This window comes from Stegodyphus dumicola, chromosome 5 (assembly GCF_044657685.1).
Source record: "Stegodyphus dumicola isolate Sdum_Otavi_A_Nest chromosome 5, ASM4465768v1".
Taxonomy (NCBI): domain Eukaryota; kingdom Metazoa; phylum Arthropoda; class Arachnida; order Araneae; family Eresidae; genus Stegodyphus; species Stegodyphus dumicola.
The window spans coordinates 164,820,831-164,846,132 of NC_140772.1; the positions used below are offsets into that span (position 1 = coordinate 164,820,831).

General features: G+C 30.8%; 1 long non-coding RNA gene across 1 annotated transcript in view; it reads right to left on the minus strand.

The window, feature by feature from the left end:
- Positions 1 to 25,302, minus strand: part of LOC118194797 (uncharacterized) — a 711,088-nt gene that overhangs the window by 527,182 nt on the left and 158,604 nt on the right. The window contains exon 2 of the long non-coding RNA XR_015041019.1: positions 5,071 to 5,183. This is a non-coding gene — a long non-coding RNA (uncharacterized LOC118194797). The remainder of the gene's footprint in view (positions 1 to 5,070; positions 5,184 to 25,302) is intronic.

The following is a 25,302-nucleotide window of genomic DNA, read 5'->3' on the forward strand; positions in this document are numbered from 1 at the left end:
AGTGTTATCAAACGGATAAAACCTTTAGCAAGGTCATAAAGAGGCAAGAAAGGTGGAAAAGACTTTCAGTTATTTCTCTTAAGGGAAGAATGAATGTCAGACTGGCTGACATAATTTTCTGCTAGTAGACGTTTATTGCACAAATTCCAGTATCTCTCAAACCATCGCTAAGTTGCGAACACAGCACCAAAGATTTGATCTCAGAGAAAAAATATTAAGTCTTTGAAACTTAAATCAACGATAAACTAGATTAAAGCAATAGGTTAGACTAGATTAAGCAATACAAGTTTTCTGGAAATATTCGAATTGGCAGTTATTTTACTCAATTTGGTTTTGTTTATCAATCTTTTGAGGAAAATTAATGTAAAACATAGAATCTGCAATTCCAGAAAGTGGTTTAAATAATTTTTACATGGGTACTTCAAACAAAGTAAGAGCCTGTAGCATCATGGTGAGTCAGCTACCATAGCCTTGTCCCGAATTCGAATCTGGGAAAAAAAGATCGATGTTTACATTGTCTTTTCCTTCTATTTGCAAGTGTAGTGTCAGTCAGCTCATGGCATGCGTTCACGACAACGCTTTCGGTGATTAAACGGCTACATTACAAAGGGAGAGCAGCCAATTCCAATCGAACACCATTTAAAAGAAAAAAATGGAGATATTAGAAAAGAGCGATACATATATAATGGTCATTGATTGTTAACGATTTGTATATATTATTCGTCAAGTACAAATGCATTACTTTTGCGAGTACTTTTAACGAAGGTCATTCTAATTAACGAGAAATTATTGTGTTATCAGTTAACCATTTTACTGAATGTTACTCCTCTTGAATGAATATTGTCCCAGGTGATGTTTATTCAACTGCAGATTATTCAACAACGTCTTTCCGACAACTGAAATTCCCCTAGCAAATGAATGAATGAATGATACAAATTTTATCAGAACACAAATAAATCTTGATGTTGAAGTATCATGCTGTAATAATACAGTAGCTATTATTGGAAAAAGAGTTATAAGCCTTTTCTGAACAAAATGAACAGCTACACTATAAGGTATTTCTCCCACCTTCTTGGCATGGTCTGCACGCTAGGCGCGTGTTCCAGAGGTCCGCGGTTCGATTCCCGAAGAAGGCGTTGCATGATTTTCATCTTTCCTGCTTCGAAAAATACCTATTATAACTACAACGCACAATATAAATTTATAATAAACAGTCATATCATGTTGTACAAAAAATGAGCAATATAAAAAAAATCAACGAAATGAAAAATTCAGGAACAGTTAAAATTACTTTGAATACAGATATTAGTAGACAGGGAATAAAATAGGTGTCTTAAAAATACGCGTTTCTGAGGAAATGCTCTATTATTTGTATGTTATCTATTCAACACTGAAATTATTTATAGATTTTTTTTAATGTTCATGTTGAACAAAATGCCTTCTTTGTTTGTAAAAAAAATCCCAAACTTCAAAGGCGTGGGTGATTGTTTTCTTATGATCTAGAAAATAGAGCCTCTTTAGTTTTTTTCAATGTCGTTCATACGTTTCAACCTGTCAAGACATTTTACGTAGCAAGAAATGCGAGTGACATGCGTAGGATTGGATTTGCTGTCCAAACTATCATGCAGAAATGCAACTCGAAATGTATTTGAAGTATAAAGTATGAAATTCCTTTCACAGCTAACATTTTAACTTAAACATTCACGTGTTTATAAACTGGGTTATGAAATTTCTCAGCATGAAAAATAGGTTTATAAACCTAAGGAACTCAAAATTGAAATTTATAAATCTAAGGAACTCAAAATTGAAAATCACGGTCTTTGGCAAAGAAAGGAAGAAAACAATGTTAAAATCAGTATCTAAAATGTTCATTATATAGTTCATTCATTTATACTAACTGTTTCAAGCTGAAATTGACTGATGCTAGCGGGCAATTATTTCTAAATTAATTTAACTGAAATGGCAATTTCACGATGATATTTTGTATGTACATTGATAAAATGCTTCCAGTTAGAAATGCAAAGTATTGACATTTATTCTATATTAACATTTGAGAAAGTTCTGAAATTAACATTAATCAAGTGCTAGGAGATATGTGAGCAGGAGAATCACATGTATTAAAAGGGGTTTAAAAAAACATAAAAAATATTAAAAAAGGTATTTTTGCTAATACTTGCACTATCGAAAAAGTAACCTTAATAACCGTAGTAAATAAACAGTAAGAAAAACATTTGCTTTATTAATGTTTTTATTAAAATAAAATGAAATTCGGAAACAAATCACGTATCTAATAACAAATTCCTCAGGGAGAAAATATAAACCAAATTTTATTCATTTATTAAAGATTCAAAGTTATTTAATAATTAAATTGAGAACAGAAAAATCACTAATATTTATTTCGTATAAATTTGGAATGGTCAATGCTGCTTAACATCTGCCGAAAAGATATATTGTGCATTTGTTAGATATGCATTTAAATGCGTTTGAAGCCTATACAATGTATCGGAAATTATATTTTCGAATCGTAATAAATTTTGCTCCTAAAAAAAGAATGCAGTTGAAAATACCCTATCTATACAAGCATTCGTAGGCTTCATCATCAACTGGTGATTATAATTATATACATTATTATAATAAATGTTATTTTTTAATTCACACCTTTTTAGAAGTGGTATTCATACTACACGTAATTATGTTCCTAAAGTTCCTGTATTAACTAGTAAGGACATTCTTGTCATAAAAGTGGATTTATTGAAATTATTAATAGGATGGAGAAACACGTATTATAATTTTGCAAAATTTCTTTCCTTTTATGCAACAGTTCTCTTATTTCTATAATAAGAATTGCTATAGATGATATATTAAACAAACAATCATATTCTTTACTTTTACTAGCTGTTGCACAGTTATGTAGAAAATCTAAAATATTTGAATTACTAGTTTTTCGTAGTATTCTTATCATTAGCTAGTAATTATGTAATTTGTTTTAGTAAACGTCTAACACAGGTTTTAATGTAAAGTCTTCTGTAAATAAATTAGGGCCATAACAAGAAAAAGTTTCCATTGCAGTGTTTATAGGTTTCTTACGTAAATATTAGAATATGCAGGAAACCAATATTCTCCTGCATAAAATAAATGGTTATTTCAAAACTTAATTCAACTTCTTTTATGCAGTGTCTAACTTCGAAAATATAATCTAACTTATTGAATAAACTATTCCAACCGTTTATTAAATGGCTTAATAATTTTTGTTTTCAAATACTCAGATTACTTGTTTTCGAAATATTTCATTGCTCCTTATTGAAAATTGCTCACGTATATAAAATAACCATAGGAATTTTACCTACTAAATCATTTAATGTAAGGTTTTACGTTCCATTTTGAAATTAACAATCAGTTTTAATTTGAATTAAAATTTTAGGTGAAAATGTTGAACAATAGAAGAATGATAAAATGCTTTCACATTCACTTGACAATGACCACCGCTATTGCCGCTACTTATTGTCAAGCGATATCAAAATGCAAATTTTTAAAAATATGAATAATACCGGTATTAGTTGCCAGACAATTAAAGAATACACAATGTTTTGCACGTTTCGTTTGCAGTGGATTCCCGAATCTTAAATTGTTCTTTTAAGTGTAAGAAACTGATAATCTGATTTGTTGAGGAAACGAAATTTTCTAAAGCAGAAATGAGTTTAAAGAATCACTTGCGAAATGCAGATATTGAACATACTGCATTTTATATCGCATCTTTGACGGTTTAAACATTCAAATCAGTTTTGAAGAACGCATCTTACAAGTAAAATATTTTTTGCGACCAACTGATGAATCATTGTACTATTTTTCAGCACATTTCGAAAGGAAAGTTTAAAGAATTGAAAATGAACATCACCCTTGCTCCCTAACTCTTTATAAGATAGAAGATACAGGCTGTATAAGATTGCCGAGAGCATGATAAAATGTGTAAATAAATATACTGAACAATTAGGATGACTAGAGTAGAAGAGAAACACGCTAATGTGACAATCAAAATCGTAAAAACAACCTTGTTTTTAGCGTAAGTATAAACAACCTTGTATTTAGCGTAAGTACATTGAATCATGTTCATTATACTTACGTTATATATACTTACGCTAAATACATGGTTGTTTTTACGATTTTGTTTTAGGATGACATTCCAATTATGCTATAAACAAGATATATATCTGTCAAAAAGATATACTTACTATTTCTATAATGAGCCCACTTTTAAACTTGTGTATACAATTTAATTATCATTTTTTCCTATAAGTATTGATATGTTGTGTTTATAAAGAATTAAATATTAAAAAATCGAGTTTAACTCATAAAAATGCCTATAAAAACTTTCAAAACATTTTTGCAACATTGTTGCTGAGAAGAAAATATCTGTTTCCGTGTTTCTGAAGCTGAAAAATTAGAAGAGAGAAGATTTTTTGGAGATATATAAATAAGTTTACAATAACAAAATAGGTCGAATTATCAAGATCACAAATATCCAAATCTCCAATTATCTGAATTACGTGGTTATCGCTCGAGGCCTATTAGTACTAAGCAAGTGGATTTATTTAAGTGCTTTTACAATTTTTCTTTTTTGATCTAAGCGATTCAAATAAAAAAAAGACTATGTAATATTTGTCACAGAAAATATTACATTTATTCAGATATCTATGACCTGTTTATTTGCTTACAATAAAACTAATTTAATTTAAAGTAATTAAATATGTTACTCACATTCATCTCATATAGTTCAATAACACATCATATCCATCTGGAAGTGAGGCATTTAAAATTTAATATTACACAAAAAGCAACTTTATTCGTAAGTAGACTTTGCATAAATACTTTCTCAAAAATGTTATTTTTTCTTCTGAAGAAGAGGGACCTATGGCATCGCTCTCCCAAATACACTCTTCTTCAAAATGTATGGCAAACTAACATTCTTTTTTTTTCCCTAATTTTAAAAACATCACATATCTGTACCATTTGATCGCACAGAATTTTGAAAATATATAAATCACAAAAACTAACAGAAAAACAGATACGTACCATATGCATGTCTGTTCCTTGTGTTCTTCGCCAATTATTGCTTCATCAGACGCCGCGACGACGGTATGAAAGCATGGTTAAACACAATGATGACGTTATGCTTGTCTTTTCTCCTGGAAAGAAAAAAAACAAGGTTATTTGTTAGTTTTAGTGTCTCTACAACAAATAAAATCTTTGCTTTATTTTACTTGAGATATTATCATGCATATGATTGGGGATAAAAATGTAACTTAATTAGATATTTTTATTTAAATAAATTTATTTGACAACACCGGAAAGGTAAAAACTTTAGTTTCTTGACTACGTAATCTTAGACGAAATAAAATTTAATAAAAGCTTAAAACTTTAAAAAATTCCCATTTGCAAATAATAGTGTTAATGAAGGAGCATTAAATTATATATATATTTGGTCTACAGGAAAAGTATTCCTCCCACTAATAATTATTCGAATATTTCAATTATTTGGAAAGTGTGTCTCAGTTAGTTTGGATAAAAAAGAACATAAAAATGTTTCTATATAGTCCAATTACATAAAAGTGTATTGAAACTTAAAATTTTATATAAGAGATACACTTTTTCAGAAATTAAAATTTACTAGACAAAAGCAAAATATGCTAATTCAGAATACGTTTTTAAAATAAAATATTTGACATATAATTAAAAATAATGTAAGCTTTATAAATTACCGACGAAAAATTCTTGCAAAAGAACTGAAAATTCTTAAAGCATAGCCTTTTTTTAATTTGCAACATTTTGGTATCTAGTTTTTTAACACAAAATTTAGGATGATAAAAAAAACTAAAAGCCTATTTTAAAATTTTAAATATAATACAAATGTTGCTAAAAATTTCAATACATATGAAAAATCTTTTCATTTCACATGCTTTTCTACAAATTACGCATCAGCTCTAAAAAAAGAACTTCATAACAAAGCAAAAGAAGCATGTATAGTTTTTAAATTTGTCAGTACGCCATATCATACGTAGCGTAATTTTATTACATGAAGATACATGAAATTGATTTCAAAGTTACATGTCTTTTAGAACTGACAGTTTTCCATAAAGATCGAAAAATGCTATAAGAACTGATATATAGGCATGCACGTAGATGATTAGCATTGCAACGGCCCACCATAATTTAATGCACACTAAAGAAAGTAGCGTCTCGTGAAAAGCGCGAAGCTTAAGTGTCTTAAGTGTCTAACTTAAACAATCGGTTGAAATTTTAAAAAATAAAATAAAATAAAGAAACTCCTGGAGATTTCATGGTTCAAAGGAACACTATAAAAAGATGAACAAGAAAATATTGTAGCAGGTTGTTTGGAAATAACATCGTTATAATATTGGACTCTCAATATAAACATTCAAAAAAACGAATTATTAATTTCTAATGATCCAGAACCTTGACTGTAATTTCTGAGATAACGGGATAGAGGGAAAACAGCAGGTGGCTATCTGGCTTCACAAAATGTGTCAAAGCTGTTGCCATGGGTTAAGATTCGGTTACTAATTCTGTACGCGTACTTAAGCCGACTCACTGTTATTGATGTATTCTATAAAACGAAGAGAAAGAAGTGAAGTACTACAAGTCCGTGTAGATGGCTGCAACATTATTTCGATATCTAAAATTCATTAGTGTTTGTTAGTTCTTTGATTTCAGTTTAGTCGTGTTACTAATGTTTGCTGTATAACATTGCATGTTACAGTTTCATTCAATAAAAATAATTCTTGTTAAACGGTATTTTTAAGCGGAGTTTAATTTATAAGGAATTTCTTTGCATACGTAAACTTAATTTTTACTACTAGCTGAAATCCTTCCAGGTGAAGTAAAATGACTAATTAATGAACGGTTCACCGTACATCATAAAACACAACACATGCTACTTCTGTAATAGCCTATGTTCTGACTACTTTGCTTTGGGTATCACTTGAACTCTGAAAATTTCTATTTCTGCAGACCTTTAATACAACAGCTTACAAAAATTAAATAGACGAATAAATAAATATTACTTCATAACTACTTCAAAAGAAATATAACGAACTTGGAATGTAAGATTTTGTAATTAATAGTTTAGTGAAAAACGTTCATAGTTCGACCATGAGCAAAAACACGCATGCGCCGTTCAAAGTACGTAGTTTAATTGCGAAACAGAATATATGATTCCAGTTCACAAGAGAGAAATAATATCTCTTCAGTCATTCAGTTACACCTCACAAGCTTGATGTTCTAGCTAAAAACCTTACAAGGCGAGTCGAAGATTCCCATCCTAGGATGCGTTAGTGGTGGTCAGACAGCAAAATTTTATTTTGAGATTAATCGAGAGAAAACTCCCTAATTCTTTAAATTAAATTACTTATGTTCAGGAAACATTGACTGAAAGTTACTCATACCCATTTTCTGTTTAAAAGCATATCTCTGAATGTTACTTCTTAAAATGGGCCCCAAATTTATAATTTTAAACCTTAATAATATAAAAAATGACAAAATTTTGCAAACATTGACAGCTGGCTTAAAGCTCAAACTACACATACCAGCCTCTTGAATTTTATTCTTCTTCCTAATATTCAGTCTTAGATAAATATATTACAGCTGCTTTAAATTATTAATTGCTTTTTAATGCTTTCGAAAGTTAAAGGTTTTATGTTATTAGTACATATTTTTTTTTATCGTGAGGAGCTTCTTTAGACATCTACAGCAGTTATTAGAGCACTCTTGAAAAAATCTTCATCACTTATCATTAACTCTTCTTCAGTGACAAAAATGTTTGCTATTTTAAAACCACAGTTCCATCTACAGATTTTAGTTAAAAGTTCACAGCAAATGCAGCATTTTAAACTTTGTCTTTGGCCAATTTTAAAACGCGTCATAGTTTATTAATGCAATTCATTGCATCGACAAGTTTATATTTTGCTCTTGTAAAGATTTACTAACTGAAATTTGATCTGTTATGCGCAAAAGTTCATTTGAATTTATTTGTAAAGAAAACATACTGTGCAGTTTGAGTCGAAGCAATACTATACCAGGTGATCAGAAAAAAAATAAGTAAATAAGTAAATAAAGGGGATTTTATGGAGATAGAAAAACGTATTGCGCACAACTGTGAATGCGCAATTCACAAAATATGTCCGTAGAATAGCTTTTTCCCTTCTGAATGCAATCCTATGGAACTGAACATGCACAGAATGTCTTAAAGAGTTAAGTAATGCCGGTAGGGAAAAATTCTTAAAAGTGTCATTCATACCTTGTGGAAAAAGCCTGTCCTGATAGATAGGAATAAGAGATTACATAATTACTTTTCTATGGATAGGATATGTCTGCCTAGTAAAGATGAGTTAGTAGGAGCTGAGGAAGTGTAACATTATTTTTCAGTTTGATTACTATAATATGTCTCGAAATGCTCTGAAAAGACCAAAACAAATGAGAAAATTCCAAAAATGCTCAAAAATTTAAAAAATGGTATAAAAGAGAAATATTCAATGCCAAAACAAAATTGCGTATGCTATCAAAATTCGGGGTTTGATCATAACTTAAACCACCATCTCTTTCTTATACAAGGTACTTAAAATACACAATAAAGTTTTTTAAAAAAAGACTTTTTAATATAGCTTCATCAAAGGCAGATAGCATGCTAACACACCGTAACTGGTAATAAAATAAGATAGATTTTGCATATCATAAACACTGCTCACAGAATTCAAGAGCAGTAAGATAAGATAAGAACATCTGTATTATTAAAGGAATTGATAGGCATTTTTGGATAATGATAAGGACAAATGAATTAATTCATCTCAATGAAATTATTTCTAAAATTTTCAAAACTGAATTTTAATTCGTTGTATATTCATACATATTTATTAACTGCTTTTATATCATAGATGCAGAGGGGTGTCATTGGATATGACTTTTAATCAGTATCAAATATTATTTGACAAGCATCTGAGAGATTACGAATTACAAAAATTCAATAAAGGAAATTGTATTGATTATTATTTTATTGATATCACATAACACTGACCAGTTCTCTAAGCTGAATAAGAATTGTCCGAAGTAGATAAAAACTTCATTGATATTTCTAGATTAGATGTAGATAAATTTTTGTGATAAAATAGGAGAGAACGATAGCAATGGTTTTCTGTATAGAAAAAAAAAGGTTTCGTGGATGAATTTTTGAAGCTGTGAGAAATAAAATTTTATCAAGCGCTGATTAGCATTATATGATTAGTACTTTTACTTAACTTAATGTAACTCACCTATTTATGGTGTGCATTGTAAAAGGTCTATACAAAAAGAAAAGCAAAACCAGTCTCACAATATTCGTTCAATTTTCGTCTATGTCTTCGAACATTTAAATGTATGCTTTTAAGTTGAAAACTGGAATAATTTGGGATTAACCACTGATTTGCTTTTATTACTGTGACAAATATTTTTTGGTTTAAAACGCTTTTCTTGTAATATTCACAACATTCGAACGTGCTATATATGGGAATGCAGGTTATAAAAAATATCATAATGTAAAATGATAAAGTTTTTTCTCAATTATAAAAATTATTATATATATATATATATATATATATATATATAATTTAGTAAGATAAAGAAATTTAGTAAGACTTAAGAAATTTAGTAAAATTATTTGCTACATGAAATGGAAAAAGTACTTAATGGATTAAATTCAGTTGCATAAGTAAATCTAAATTCAAATAAAACTAATTAAAACTTAAATTTTTCCAACTTTTTCATTTATATTTTTCGCTGAAAAATTCAAAAAAATTGCATTTTTCATGCTTTCTCAACGACTGGTATAATTATCTAGTGCAAAACTAATACTGAATACAAAGACTGAAAGATCATTTTTCACAATCAGAGTACATTCTTCAAGTTTCATAGAAAACCAATCGCCCCCCACAACTAAAACAACAAAAAACATTTATCTAATTATTGTAACTATTAAAAGCAAATTATTAAAAGTTTCAGAACTTCAGATTTATTTTTATTTATTAAAAAACTTTAATTTCGTTTCGAAGAACTTGAAAAGGAGTTATATATTGTTTTCTTTTTTGCCCCCCCCCAAAAAAAATGAGAACAGAGTAGTGGTCAAGGCATTTCATTATAAAACAAGGGCACATTAATTTACAATAAAATAGTAATATTATTGGATTTTTCAATCATTTAGCTTTGCATTTCAAATATCTCATTTTTAATATAAGTTGTTATCTTATATTTTTTTTATTTCTGAAAGACTTATAAGGTATTTCTTCCACTTTCCTAGCGTCTTTCGTGGTGTAGTTTCTGCACTTTGGGCCGGTATTCCAGAGGTTCGTGGTTCGATTCCTGGCGAAGGCGTTGTTAATTTTTTCATCTTGCCTGCTTCCAAAAATATACCTAATGTCTCTACAGGCTAATTCATAAAATATAATTTCATTACATAAAGTTGTTTTAAACAACAATTTAAATTTACAGATTGCTATTTTTGCAGTCTCATGATATATGTATTTTTAGTGTTTTTAAACTTTAATTTCTTCGGGAAGTTCGGCTATTATGCTAAGTTTTCTGATTGCAGTTTATTTTCTCTTAAAAAACAAATATTTAGGAAACATTTAAACACTTATAGAGAACAAATGTAAAAAAAAAATATGAACAATTCTGACGTAAGCATTATGTTAAACACAAAAAACATAATTGAAAAAATTTTGCGAAGTAATTTAAATCGCGTAGTTTTGTTATTTTCAAAAATAAACTCAAAAGTTCTACAATATTTTTTAATTGGTTAAAGGTTTTCTTATAACGCCATTAATTGGCACATAAAAGAATGATTTAGGAGGGAAAATGCTTAATACCTCTTTTTTTCCCAGTGATAAATTTCTCCTTTTCATTTTAATTAATTATCTAATACATATATATTTCTGCCTGCGAAGCGTCGTAATGGATAGACCTGCCACAACAAGCTTCGGGGGTTAAAAAAGGAAATAAATAAATTATGGGCTAGAGGAGAGAATGTTTTTAAACTTTTGAGTTTAGAGGATATAAAAAATGCCGGTGAACTTAAGGATAACTATACGATAATATTTATTCAACCGTCTGTCAAGCAGAAGTTTCAGTTCAGCGCAACAATATTTCTTTTTTATTCCTAAATTTTCTAAGGAAGAAAAGTTTATAAATTCATTTAAAGGCAAGGTGAGTAGGATAAAGAACGTGAGCGAAACATTTTCTTGTTGAATATCTTAACTTTTGTTTTCTTTGCAACATATTTGTGATTACAAAAGAGCCGGATGAGGTTAATATATTTTATTCTTTCCTTTGTTTAAATTTTCTAGCGGAATAAAATGCGTTTCAGACTATAACCATTTTAAAATTCAAACCAAGCGCAACTTGATTCAGATTGATAGATGATAAGAAGAACAACTAAATTTCGAAACTGAATAAAATCTGACGAGTAATAAACTACAAGGAATAAATTCCTTAAATGATACCAAATGGGAAAATTTATAGGAATTTTTTTTTTTGCATATTTCACAAATGCTCAGTGCATTATTTTCCCATCTTTTGCGATATTCTGACATCTATATAATAAATAGTTTTGCTCCACACCTGTGCCAGTGCAATAAGTTCCACTAAAACCACAAGACAGGAGATATTATTCAAATTTTCTAGACATTAGCTTGAAGTAAAAGCACAAAGGCAAGCTTCTTGATAAATCATCAGAAGATAAAGTAACCTGCGCTTAAAACCAAAGAACCGTCCTATCCATGTCACTGACTAATTGTAATTAAAATACTCTTCCAGATAATCTTTTTACTTAAGGGCAAATTTTGTCTCAATTACTTTCGGCAAATGAGCTTTGTGATGGTGAATACTGAGAGATGATGTAAGCATCACTTTCTTCACTCAGTGAGTTTCAGCAATCAGGTTTCCAGTATGTCGAAGTAAATCCTCGCATAGACGAATTGATATTTGCCGTAGTAACAAAAGTAGACACTTTCAGTATTTAAAGAATATATACAGGAAAGAAAAACTTAATGATCTATGTTTATTTCAGTGTAATTAAATTTGGTATCGGTTGCATAGTTTATTTTTATTGATTTTAAAAATGTACGAGCTATGTACTCGTATTAGCTATGTACTTGAAATAAATAGAAATCTCTGTAATTTTACCAATGCGTATCCCTTGGGTACTGTGATTTCCTTTATTTAATGGAAAATGTAAAGACAACATTAAAACATTTTTAATCGTCTCCGCAATACTAATAAAGCAGATTTCAAATTATTTAAAAATGTTGTTAAATGTTATAGAGTCATTTTTTTAATACAGGAATGGTGAAAATGTGCATTACCCTCGCCGAGATTCGAACTTCGGACCTCTTGAATATGCATCGAGTGTGTTACCGTTACACGACGAACGCATGCTGGAAAGAAGGAGAAAATAGCTTATATACTCCACCTTTGAAACGGCGACTGGGTATTACGGGACCTATACGCCAAATCCTGGTGGTGACGAATTATCGTCCACTAACTTTTAGTTCAACGGCATGCTGGAAGAAGGGAGAAAGAAACCTTATATACTCCCCTTTTAAAGGACGACTGGGCATTAGGGGGATCCAGTCGCCAAATCCTGGTCGGATGAATTATTGTCCATCAGCTTTTAGCTCGAGCACCATTCTAGAGACATTAGGTATTTCTGAAGCAAGAGACTTGTAAAATGTGCAATGCCAGCGCCGGAACTCGAACCTTAACCTCTCTAATTACACCACGAAGGCATGTTGGATGGAGTATGAAAATACCTCATTATGCAATATGGTTAGGTGAGTCGGACTGCGCCCACTTCTGGTACTTTATAATGTGATATGAGTATAATATTTTTTAACTATCCACTGCACTCGCGTACAGACACATCCATGCATATACGAAAAACGAACTCACTGTGTATGGTTTACGATCCAACAATTTAGGTGGTCAGCTATTGAATACAGTTCATCATAGCCTATGTCATATGGCAGATTGCTATAGATATTTTAATAATACACTGAAGTGAAATTTTACTTTTCATTTCAGGTTTTTAGGATATACTAAATTAATACGTTCGTCGTATGCTCATCTGAAATAGAAAAAAATTATTTCGAATAATCCAATGTTTACTCATTTTGTTAAATGAAGGATTTTTTTAAGGTAAATTTGATTAAAATAATATTACATAGATTTAACGCTTCTGAAGTGCTTTTGAAACATGGCATATCTACAACTGCATTTCTTCAGATATTACAGGAAGAGCGTTAAATCTTATGGCATGTAAAGGGAGGCTAAATATTTCTTATAACTTCGAAAAATTTCATGTTAAAAAGTGTTAACCTGTCTTTCGCATGAAAGTTTTGCTACGCAACGTCTTTCAGCATAATTAATTACTCATGACGTTAATATATTTCTCTCAGATGATTAATTCTTAATTCTCAGTATCGCTAATTGTAATTTTTAGGTTCTATAATTAAATATTTATGCTCTACAAAAGACGAGATTATCATAGATAATTTCTGAAAGATCATTTCTAAAAATCATTTCAAAGATAATTTCTGAAAATTGAGATTATATCCCAATTTTCAGAAAAAGCAAGAAATCTGATATCAAATAAAATGAATATTGTAATGATACGAGAAGAATGAGTCCGAAGTCTTCAAATGAGAGTATTCGTATTGGTTCGACAGTAAACTATGGATACAGTCATCTGAATTTATATTATTGTGATTAGGGATGATGATGTTTAAAACAGATATTACCTTATTTTCAAAGGGAAAAAAGCTATCTAGTGCTTACATTTTTTAGCGAAAATGAAGGAGCTTTGGGAAATTTTCATTTACTTCTAAAATATAGTAAATTATATCTGCTTAGCCCACATTTTCATTCGTTGCCTACAGGTGAGATAATAAAATTCTCTCTTAAACGATCATTTAGGTTTTTAGATGACTTTTTCTTTAGTGGATGCGACAGCCTTAAAAAAGTGGTGAAAGCCAAAGGCATTTCTAAGAAATTCTGTCCACAATCAGAGGCGGACGTCTAGCAAAAGTGGTTGTCATGAGAGATTTCATTGAACTTTTCAAACGCTTTTACAGTCGGAAGTATGTTATATAACAGTGACTGCTTAATTGAGAATAAATTGATTCATATGCACATTTGAAACGTAACACTAATTTCTAAATGAATATATAATACTTAGGCAGGAAGCCTAAATTGTTTCAATGCTTCAGTTTGTTTTCATTGCTGTTGCTTATGTTAAGTTATATAACTTCTAGATATTCTGAAGTGATCTTCTCCTTGTTAAATCCATTTCTTCTATTTTTCCTTAAATTTATAAAATAATGTTTTGTTCTTCACAATTATATTCTTATTAACATTTTGGATATAACTTCTAAAAAGCATATCCACGTTAAAGTATTATAAATTATTCAAAACATATGTCAGCAGCAGTGTCATTTACAAATTATGCACTTCAACATGAAATGTACATATATATTTATCATGAAAAACTGAGAAAAAGCGAATATGGTAAAATATGTAGAAACATAGTGAGTTAGTAATTATTTTAAATATCTGCAATTTTTCTTAAATTGGTGAGTTTGATGTAAGGAATATATTGTTGTGATTTGAAAAAGTAAATAAAAAATCTTACGTTGGGGGATGAAAATACCTGTTATTCGTTTCGCTCAGTCATTCATACGGTTTGGTAGGTTACAGAATCAATAATGATTAATTCATTAAATCACTTATTTTTTTCCAATTCCAATTTTTGCAATTCATTAATTCACTTATGCCCCCGTTTATAGGCGTTGAACATTACTAACGCCGTACGCGTAGGTCTTTTTATTACGGAGGCACCTAATAGGTGGGCCCCTGTTTCCTTCTATGAAAGGACAGAGAAATTGCATCCATACCTTCTTCCAGGATTTGATCCCGGACCCTTAGGTACAGCAGTCAGAGTGACTAACTACTATCTTGTCTGGATGGCCAAAATTAATTTAATTAACAAGACTTGTTTCTTTCATACCAGTTGTAATATACTGACTAATTCCTAAAGAACAATACCTACCTTTTTAGAAATTTTGTTTTCACGATAGGATTCCTTAACAAGCGTAACAACTCATTCTTCGCATTGAGAATCAACTCCGTAAAAAGTTGCCCTGTATTCTAACGAATCATGTTATAGGAAGAAATACCTATGCTATTCCCGAAATTTGGAAGGCAGAAAATTTTTATTACTAGCAAAGATTTTTTTTGGCAGTTTGGTATTATAAATGAAAATGGTATTAATTTGATTGTAGTTTTTTGATTACGAATAAGCTGATTTTTTAAACCTTAAACGCAAGCATAATAAATTACCTTCGGTAATAGAAGACCTATTAAAATCATTTGTGAGGGAAATTCAACTACAACGGGAATTTCCATGATCTATTCTTGTAAAGATAATCAGGTTCAACATTAATCATGATTCATCAGATAAACACATATATCTTTGAACTTGTCCCTGGAAATTCTAATTTCTCTTTCCAACAGCCCTCTCAGTTGTAATTAATATATCGGAAATAGAGGTTCAGACCAGTGTAGGGGCAACAAATCATCATTCAACCTTTATCTAACGAAGACGTCGTTAAGTCTCAGGTTCAGTCTAGACTTAAAAATCAATTTGGAGTTGAGTATCTTCCTCCGTCCTTTGAATAAACTTTGAATAAACTGCTTATCTGAATTCCAAAATTTAAGTTTCATGATATTCGTCATGACCATGGAGATATGAAGGAAAAGAAACATCTTACCCCATCACCCTTTTCTCCTTACCTGTATGATCATAAATCGAATGATCGGCAAATACTGACTGTCTCATTAGACTCAATAATCTTTTCAATGCTCAATACTTTTCCAATGTTCTCTTCATTTTTCCATTTTTTCCAAAAGAAAATGTTTGCATATTACACAAAACGTTTATGTTCAACGTGTTATACCAGAAAGGTAAGGAAATAAAGTATCATAGCTGGAGGTGAATCTAAGTGAATATGCCATACTTTATATAACAATACGTCATCCTAGTATATTATATAAACATTAAATATGCATATTAGATAGGAAAACATTTAGAACACTTGATAATGCCTTTCGTTGGTCACATACTACTTCAATGTGTATGGTTTCTTATTTTAAACGAACCAGTTATTATGACATGGATTTTCACATTAAATTTTTCTTTTCGTATTCCTCATCAGAATGCAAGTTAGTTGGTTGTGTATTTCAGCTTGGGTTTTGGGATCTTGAAAGAGACTGTTGGCATGCGCGCTATGTGTTACCTCTAGTTAAATGTAACTCTAGTTAAATGTAATTTTGTTAAGTTAAATACAACTCGGGTTTGCGTTCTCTCGGCGCCGATACTTTAATGTGATGCCCCGGTAATTTATTGAGCAAGTTTATAGTTTAGTATTTAACTGTGCATTCTTAGACTACGGTTCGATGCTTAAATTGAATTTATTGTTCCTATTTTAATCTGCATTTCCACAAGTTGTAGTTATTTGTAGCATAAAACATGCTCTTGTTTTTGTTTAAAATAAAAGGCTGTTTGAAGACCCTTCGCAAGACTTTGTAATACTATCTCAGATAAATTCGCTAGATGATTGTTAGGGTTATAAAACTAGCATGCTAGTATTACTAGACCAAGTATAACCTGATAAATGATTAATTTTTTGAAAATATGGATTTCATTTATAATAGTTATTTTATTTTATTAACGTTAAGTAATATTTTCTAAATATTTAAAAATATGAAAATCCTATTTGCGTAAGATTTTAAAAACAGTGATTCAACACATTAAGAAATAATTTCATTAAAATATTTGTAATGCATATTTCACAATTTTGTCCTCACGACCATTGAATAATATATACAAGTAAAATAAATACACTTAATGCGTTTATTTTAAAAAAATTACTACTTTTTGATATAAGGTAAATACAGAATACTTTTGTGCAGACTAATATTAATTAAATACACGCTCAAAAAGACTTAACATTTAATCATACGTAAGTGTTCTAATTTTACTACAAATTGTATAAAACTTCAGCTCTGATGATAGCAAGAAAAATAGTAAAAAACTCTGATTATACTAATTCAACATTTACTTTTTTTAGTATTACTGATGCGCGCTTAATTTGCAATTGCTGTATTATTGCTAAACAGCTAAAAAATATAAAACACATTCCACTGTCAAGTAGAAATAGCTATTATCTGTATGTGGCAAAGCGAGTATGTAGCGTATATGGTACGTGGCGTAGCTGTATGCGGCAAAAGATTTTCTGTATAAGGCAAAGAGTGAATCTGCTATTTGCCTAAGGGGAGGGAGGGATGCCTTCATGCAGAACTTTCGAAGAGAAACTGGGATGCATCCATGTTACATATGGTTAAAATACGAAAGCGCTCTTACAGCCAGCCTGTTCGAACCTGTGTCCAGCTACCAGTATTCAGCAACTTTACTACTTCCCCGTTGGTGAGCAAAAATGGCTAAACATTTCTGTTAGAGTATACAAAATTAGTGTAAATATCTGTGAAAGCAATAATTTAATTAATTGCTAAAGGGGGAAAAATTCTCGATACGTAAAGGTAAACCTCGACTTACGACAATCCGACTGACGATGATTATCTTTTACTACGAAAGACGACTAAGGATAAAAATTCTCCAATTTGAGTTTACCACCAGAAATATACATACACAAATTGGCTTTGTTACGCTCAATGCAGGGTGATCACTAACACATCACAGTGTTTACAAAATCCACAATGTGACTTTTGTCACATACTTTTCATTATGTGTTTGTAAGTAACAAAATGCTGTAAAGACTTAAAGTAACTTCGAAAAGATTGTGCAATTTTAAGGATAAAGCATGATATTGGTCAACTTATTCAGAATATTAAATTGAGCTTATTTGAATGTAACAAAGCAAGCAATATCTACCTGCTTGAGAGGCATCAACACTCCCTTGAATCTGAAAATATGTTCTCACAAGCCTTGAAAAGCGTTTCTATTTTTTATTTCGGAAATTAAATGTATTGCAAAGTAAATAAATATCTACCTTTACATATTTATAGAAAGCAATGTATCAGTTTTTAACGACTGCATTTTTATTGCTCATTCATAATAAATTTGAAGCGAAAGTTAAGGTTATTTATTTATTTATTTATTTTTCTGAATGCGTTCAGTTCTCATTCTCATGTAAGTGATTTTAAGTTTTTATATGCAAAAGTGGTGAAAATCCCATTTCACACCAGTAAGCGGTATAGTCTACTTTTTAATATGAATTCCCAAACCCTCCCATTTGCGATCGTAACGCATCACCACACAAAACTTATTTTCTTTACTCTTTTTCAGACTGTAGATCAAGTCAAGCTTCAGTCACGCGTTTATATGAAGTGAAACACCCTCAAGGAAATAAGGTGGAGGAAAGAAGTTAGGTGACAGAAAGCGTCTGTTGCATCTGCCTTTCCTATGGTTACGAGACAAGTCGGGTGGCTGAAAATAATATTGAAGTTTCTAGTTTAAAGTATAATTTTAGACTATAGCAAATAATTAAAATGTCTGCACGGTACGTAATGGTAGGTAATGTCACTAGAATTGCTTTTATACAGATTTTTCAAATTCCGTTCTAATATCTGCACTGGTTCGCATTTCAAGATAATCGTCTTCCATTTAATCGCTATCGTCTACCTAATTAGGGTCACACAAATCTCAAATTAAATTCAAACATGGATTTAAAATTCAAAAATGGATGGATTCAGGTTTAGAAAAGGGTTCAGGTTCTAAAGTTGTTCTAGAACCCATTTCTGAAATTTGGTAATATTTCCTATGGTAAAGTACTCATGAAAGGAGTCACTTATTTGGTTTGGAGATGCATTTCAATTGTAGAAGAAAAGTATTATGAAGAAGTTGAAGAATGACGGAATAACACTCTGCAATGGTACTTGCCTTAAGTCTAGGACTACTTGTACAATAATGATTTGGGGAAGAGGAGTTTGCACTGGAAAAAGGCAGTAATATTTTTAATGAAAAACACAAGTTATTTGACTTGCATTTCTATTTTTGTCATTAATTTAATTCAAGTACAATACAGGATATTACAATACCTGGAACACATAAAATATCAAAACGTAATAAGTAAGAAAATTCCATGTGATTGCAAATTATCAAATAAATAAAAACTTGTTGCTTTCATTCGCGTCTGATACTTGCTCTTTTATTTCTGATTTCATTCCCTGATTTCAAAACCTTTCACCTTTTGGCAAACTAGGCCTAATTATATATGATTAAGGCACAAAATTTGGAAACAAAATCATTGTTGTATTCAAGGTTTGACTATCGGAACAATAAATAGTACATGAAAAATAAATATGCATTTCAATGTATAAAATTAGCAATTTCCAGGCAAATTACTTCTAAATTTATTATGCTATTATAACTTAAATTACAAGTACGAAATCTTACTATCTCAACAACAAAAGGTAGCTATTCTATTTCTAATGAAGTTATACATAATCGCTTATATTTAATTTAAAATATAGAATTAATGGGATTAATTACTCCATATATTTTATTCTGATTCTCTTTAAGCCAAATATGTAAGTTAAAAAATTGCCTGTGCATATATAAGCACAAACAAACATACATAAATAATTTTGCATAATTTCAAGGGGGAAATGAACAAAATATTTATGTTAATGCAGAAAATAAACAAATTTAAGGAGTTGTATATATATTAATATATGCGATTTAGAAGTTTTCACTGGGATTTATAGTACATTTTGCAGCAGAAGTAAAGCAATGTTAACAAATTGAAAATCAGCAAACAATCACTTAAAATAAATATGTACTTCCCTGAACCTCTTATCAGAAGGAATTCAAAAGCATATGAATTGGCTGATTTCTTATTCAGGAAGAAGAAATTCTTCAAATTATTCAAGATCATAAATTTAACCTGGTTTCCATTATAAAGATTGTAAAGCAAAACGTATAGAAATAATATATAAGAAGCAAAAGTTGAATCAAAGGAATCGGATTACAAGTCCGCACTGCTGAATGCCAATACCTCTCCCTCCCCGGGAAAAAAATACTTAATTTTATTTCTTTTACTAATTTAAGTAACAGCTTTTGGTGCGTCGTACGTCAGCATTTTATTTTATTTCGTTTTGATATATTTATTGTTATATACATATATATAAAACAATAGTAAAATAACATAGACATTGGAGTGTCTCTACACATAAATATATTTGCTTTTTATGTCCATTTCATCTCGCAAATGCACTTCATTTAGCTCGGAATAAAAGGAATTCACATAACAGCCAGCCTTGAAATATAAAACTGCGGAAGTTTCTCTCGAAAAACCAGGGAATTTCCGCAAAGGTTTCTCCATTCCGACTACATTATTTCCAAAAACACAAAAAACTGAAGAAACATCATTTTATAAAGCATGATTCAGATTATTAAATTACTTATAATATGATTTTGATTTCCTGAATTTTACGTTCTTTGACTAATTCCATTCTGAAAGTTTCATACAATTTTATACTGCAACTCTCCCCGATTGGTAAGTGTTTAGTGCTGCTAGCTGCCGTACCGCTGGGCCCGGGCGCGAATCCTGGAGAAAGTTTGGAATTTGTTAAGCATACAGAGTCTGTAAGGCATGAGAACACTTGAAACAATTATGAACTGAGAATAATTTCGATTGCCTTAATGGCAGCAAAAGATGGTGAGAGAACTTCATGTCCATTCTCCAGGGTGTTCTCGATGAAAACTGGGAAAACTGGATGATGAAAATTGGGAAAAACTGGAAAACACCTCTAATCTCAGGTGTAAAATCAGACAACTAGGAAAAAACGTGTGGTGCAACTTAATGGGTTAAGCAACGCTATCGATGATGAGATGATTAAATGATCGATGGATATTAGCTGTTGCCGAGGTATGCATTAAGTTGAAAGTTTGATACAACAACCGTTTTCTTAGAAAATATTGCATAGAGAGAGAAAGCTTTTTATTTATATCCCAAATACATCGAAATATAATTAATGTACACTATTGCACAAATAAATTTAGAAATGCACCATATACTGATTTAAAACCAAATGTAAGTATAATTTTTAAAATGATTTAACACTGCCTGTATCTTCATGAAAAGCTTAATAAATGCCTAAAATTGATAAATATATTTTTGTTCAGATATAATACTTTAAGAAGGAACAAAATGCTAAAAAAAACTAAGGATAAAGAAATGAATTTGCGCATTCAGTAATTCAATAAATTTCATTAATTGTTGGGAAATAATTTTCTTTAGTAAAGGCTAAAATTAAAAACCATCGGATTCGATGACCTACCGGGAGAACGGGAGATGTGATGAAAATCCTGGAGAGTTGGCAGCTATGAATTCATTTGATTTGGTTCAGAAGTGCTTCAGTGCTTAAGAAGATTAAACTTAAATTTTATAAATTAATAAGGTATTTTCTCTCTTCTTCGAGCATGTTTCCATGGTGTAACGGTAGCACACTCACACGTATTCGAGAGTCCAGGTTCACGTCCCGGCGAGGGCACTGCACATTTTTCATGTCTCTTGATTCAAAAATCCTAATAACGCACCATTTGTTTCATATGTAGAGATTTAAAATACTTTTAAATACGCTTAAATGTTCAATTTTAGTGAATAGGATCCACGATTTCGTAGCTTTAGAAGTACTTATTTAATCCTAATTTTTCTTACTCTTTCTTTCTAGCACACTTAAAATAGTGTGCCTCGCTAAATTTACTAACTCACCATTGACTCTGAAGAACAGCTTATATAAATCCAAAGCTCTACTACTGATAGTAATCATATTGGCTAAACATCGTATTCCTATGTCCGACATATTTCCCCAACGTCTTACTTTCAAAGATAATATGTTATGCATGCAGTCAAAAGATGTTGCTCAAAAATCCGATGAATTCCTTTTTCCCATCCGTAAACAGAACATGCTACACATATGAATCGATCATAAGATGCTCTTTTGTGTAAATCACAGGCTTGCATTTTAGATTCCGTCTCAAAACTCTCAGTTAATCAATTATTCTAATGCTGCTTATTTAAATATATATTCTCTGATTTGCATGATTCAACACAACCTAGCATGAAAGAAATGTTTTGAATCGAGACAGATAAATAGATTTAAGATTAATACATTTATTTACAATGAAATCAAAAGGGATTCTTCTAATCTGGAGTTTCTGAATGTAATAATTTTAGCATTGTCATTTAAATAATGATAGATCATTATTACTATTTAATACTAACATTTAGCAATTACACGTGCAATCATTATGTATATTTATGCATATGTACACATATATTTGAAATGTTCGGATAAGGCAGTTGTCTTTTTTTCTACGGGTTAAAGCGTATTTACAGTGCTATCAGTGAAGGAGTTTAATCTCTTGTGTGCATATCTTATTTCAACAAAAAATTTACAGTTAGGAAAAAAGTAAAAATCTTCTATTTCCCTAAAACAGATGCAAAATAAAGACCTTTTCTATAGAAACATAAAGTTTTGAAAACATGTTTCATTTTTCTAAACATAGCCCTAGCTGAAGAGATGCTAAGGGGATGTAAGGATTACCGGCAAGTTGAATTAAAGCAGTAAGCCTCCACATTATCTCTTTTTTGCTTAGCCGAGTTATGAAATTTTTGAAGGTTTTGCAATTCCGAAATTTTCCTTCCTTGATGCTTAATTTCAAACGCCCTATAACGACGGAGGACACATAAATGTTTTCAGATGAAATACTGTAATTTCTTTCATGAGAAACGAAATAGTTCTCTGTTCTGAATTTTTGTTCTGAATTTCTGTTCTGAATTTCTGTTCTTAATGAATATGATGTGGAACATTTTTACATCATAACATGCAATTTTGCAGATGATTCTTTGAAGTACCATATATTCTCATGTTACCACTTAACGAACTTTTTCAAAGTGCAGACGGATTACAATGACATTTTAGTAAGTGGCATAATCTTCTTTCAACTTTCAAAAATTATTAACCAACTGACTTCAACAAATCGTACAGAAATCACCAAACTGAATGCCTGAAAGAGCGAAAATCACTTCAAAATATTTTGTTCTATAATCAACGTTGTCAATAGTTATTGAAATGCTCGCGTGAATTTTGATGGCATTAATGTTATACAAAAGTTTATTTTGTGTGGTGACTTTAAGGGGAACAGTTCTTGCTAAGGATATAAAGATCCTCTGAACGTGTGTTTGAACATGTAGCAAATTCCTAAAAGGATTAGTCTATGTACATTAGAATGGTAGTATAACTAATCACAACATTATTTTCACTTCCTTAAAAATTTCGAAAGAGAAATAAGGAATGATAATGAGTCACGTGATATTATCATTATTACGTCTTATCTAAAGGTAATACCCATTTTCGGAAATAAACCTAAGCCGTGCTGCTGTTTCATAAAAGGAAATTCGAAAGAGTATCCTGTGGAAACGGGATGTATATATTTGATGATATTCAATATCAAGAAAACATGTTCAGTAGTGGGACGTGAAAAACTCCTCAGAAGTAGGAGACCGAAATTGGATTCCCACAGGCACATGGATCTAATTTAAAAAATTATCCTAAAAAAAATCTGGTGTTCTTGCAGAAACCGCTACCAGTGATCTTAAGACCATCAGGCTCTAAGAAATGTATGAGACAGTTTTTAAAACATAAGTATATGTGGGAAAGCGTGACTGATTTGATGCATTCATTAAACGACTAATTAGAACACATGAGGAACGCTACTTAAATTTATTAAAATAAACCAAAACATTCGACTAGTATGGATACTAAGAAGCTAATAAAAGTTAAAGAGGGACTTTTAATTAATCATAGAAATAGTTCAGATGTTTTCCTCTTTATTCTAAGAATCAGGGTCTTTATGGATTTCTTTAACGTTATAAACTATTTCTAAAGAGGTGGATTGAAACATTTTGCCAATTTCATCTCGATAGGTATAGGTACAAGTTGGTGGGACACCAGAATTTTATCATGGTTGATATTTCGAAGTTTTATCAATGCAAACTATAAAAATTATTTTCCCTATTTATACATAGTTTGACAGTTCTCGTGCAATACAATATTTTTTTCTTATACTGTGCGTGCGTCATTTTATTACACTTTAACGTCACGATACGCCGCTCTACATAAGTAAATACTCGAATTGCAAAAATTCGAATGCACTCAAAGTATTCTTCATAAGTAAAACAGACAGTCTGCGTCAGACAAGCAGCTTAGTCCGTCTAGCTTCCTAATGGGGACTGGCTGAACTAGTAACAACACATCCTGGACTATTTAGTGTTTAACCAAATCACAAAGCTTTTAATCCCAAAAGCGTTCTACGAAAAGCGAAACAGCCAATTTGAAATGTGCATGTCTACTGCAGTTTTGGATTTAACGCGAACAAAGCTCTACCTGTCTTGCCAGCGAACATCCTCGGAATCGGGGAACACTACATAGATAAGAAACTCCAAAATGTATAGTGTACACACAGAAAAGAAAGAGAAATGCATTCTTCTCTCATTTTTTCTTATTCCCAAAACTAACGTTTACTGACACAACATGTATACAATTTTACTCTACTACTGTCTATCTGGCAGGAGAATTGCATTCACCATTACGTCTGGTTGGTGGCGGAACTTATACCAAAAGTGCTTGTATATTTCGAGTAAGGATGAACTATGTGAAAGTTTTATTGTTCATTTGTTTTTCGTGAATGTTGGATGCGGGAAAGAGAAACTTTAGACAAAGTCAGTTCGTCATAAAGTGCGCCAAGATGGAAAGCTCAAGACCGAGTCTTATAATCACCTCTACGAAAAATAGGTTTGAATTCCTTGCATACTATCCTTCAAGTGCTATTATCGAGATAGATAAACAGCAATTGCCTGCTTAATGTGTATGCTAGGGTTCGGTTAAAACTCATACAATCGCTTCCACATGCGCAGTACCACAATATTGTGTCGTCAAACTTAATTAAAATATTTTAAGAAGAAAACAACTTGTTAATTAATATAATATGCTTGTTTTTATAATATTTTGATATAAGTATTTTTGCTTTAAAAAAGCCCCCTAAAACTAATAAATGGATAAGAAAAAGGAAGCTTAACGACGAGGATGTTAACTTAACGATGACGAGCCAGAGACCAGTACATG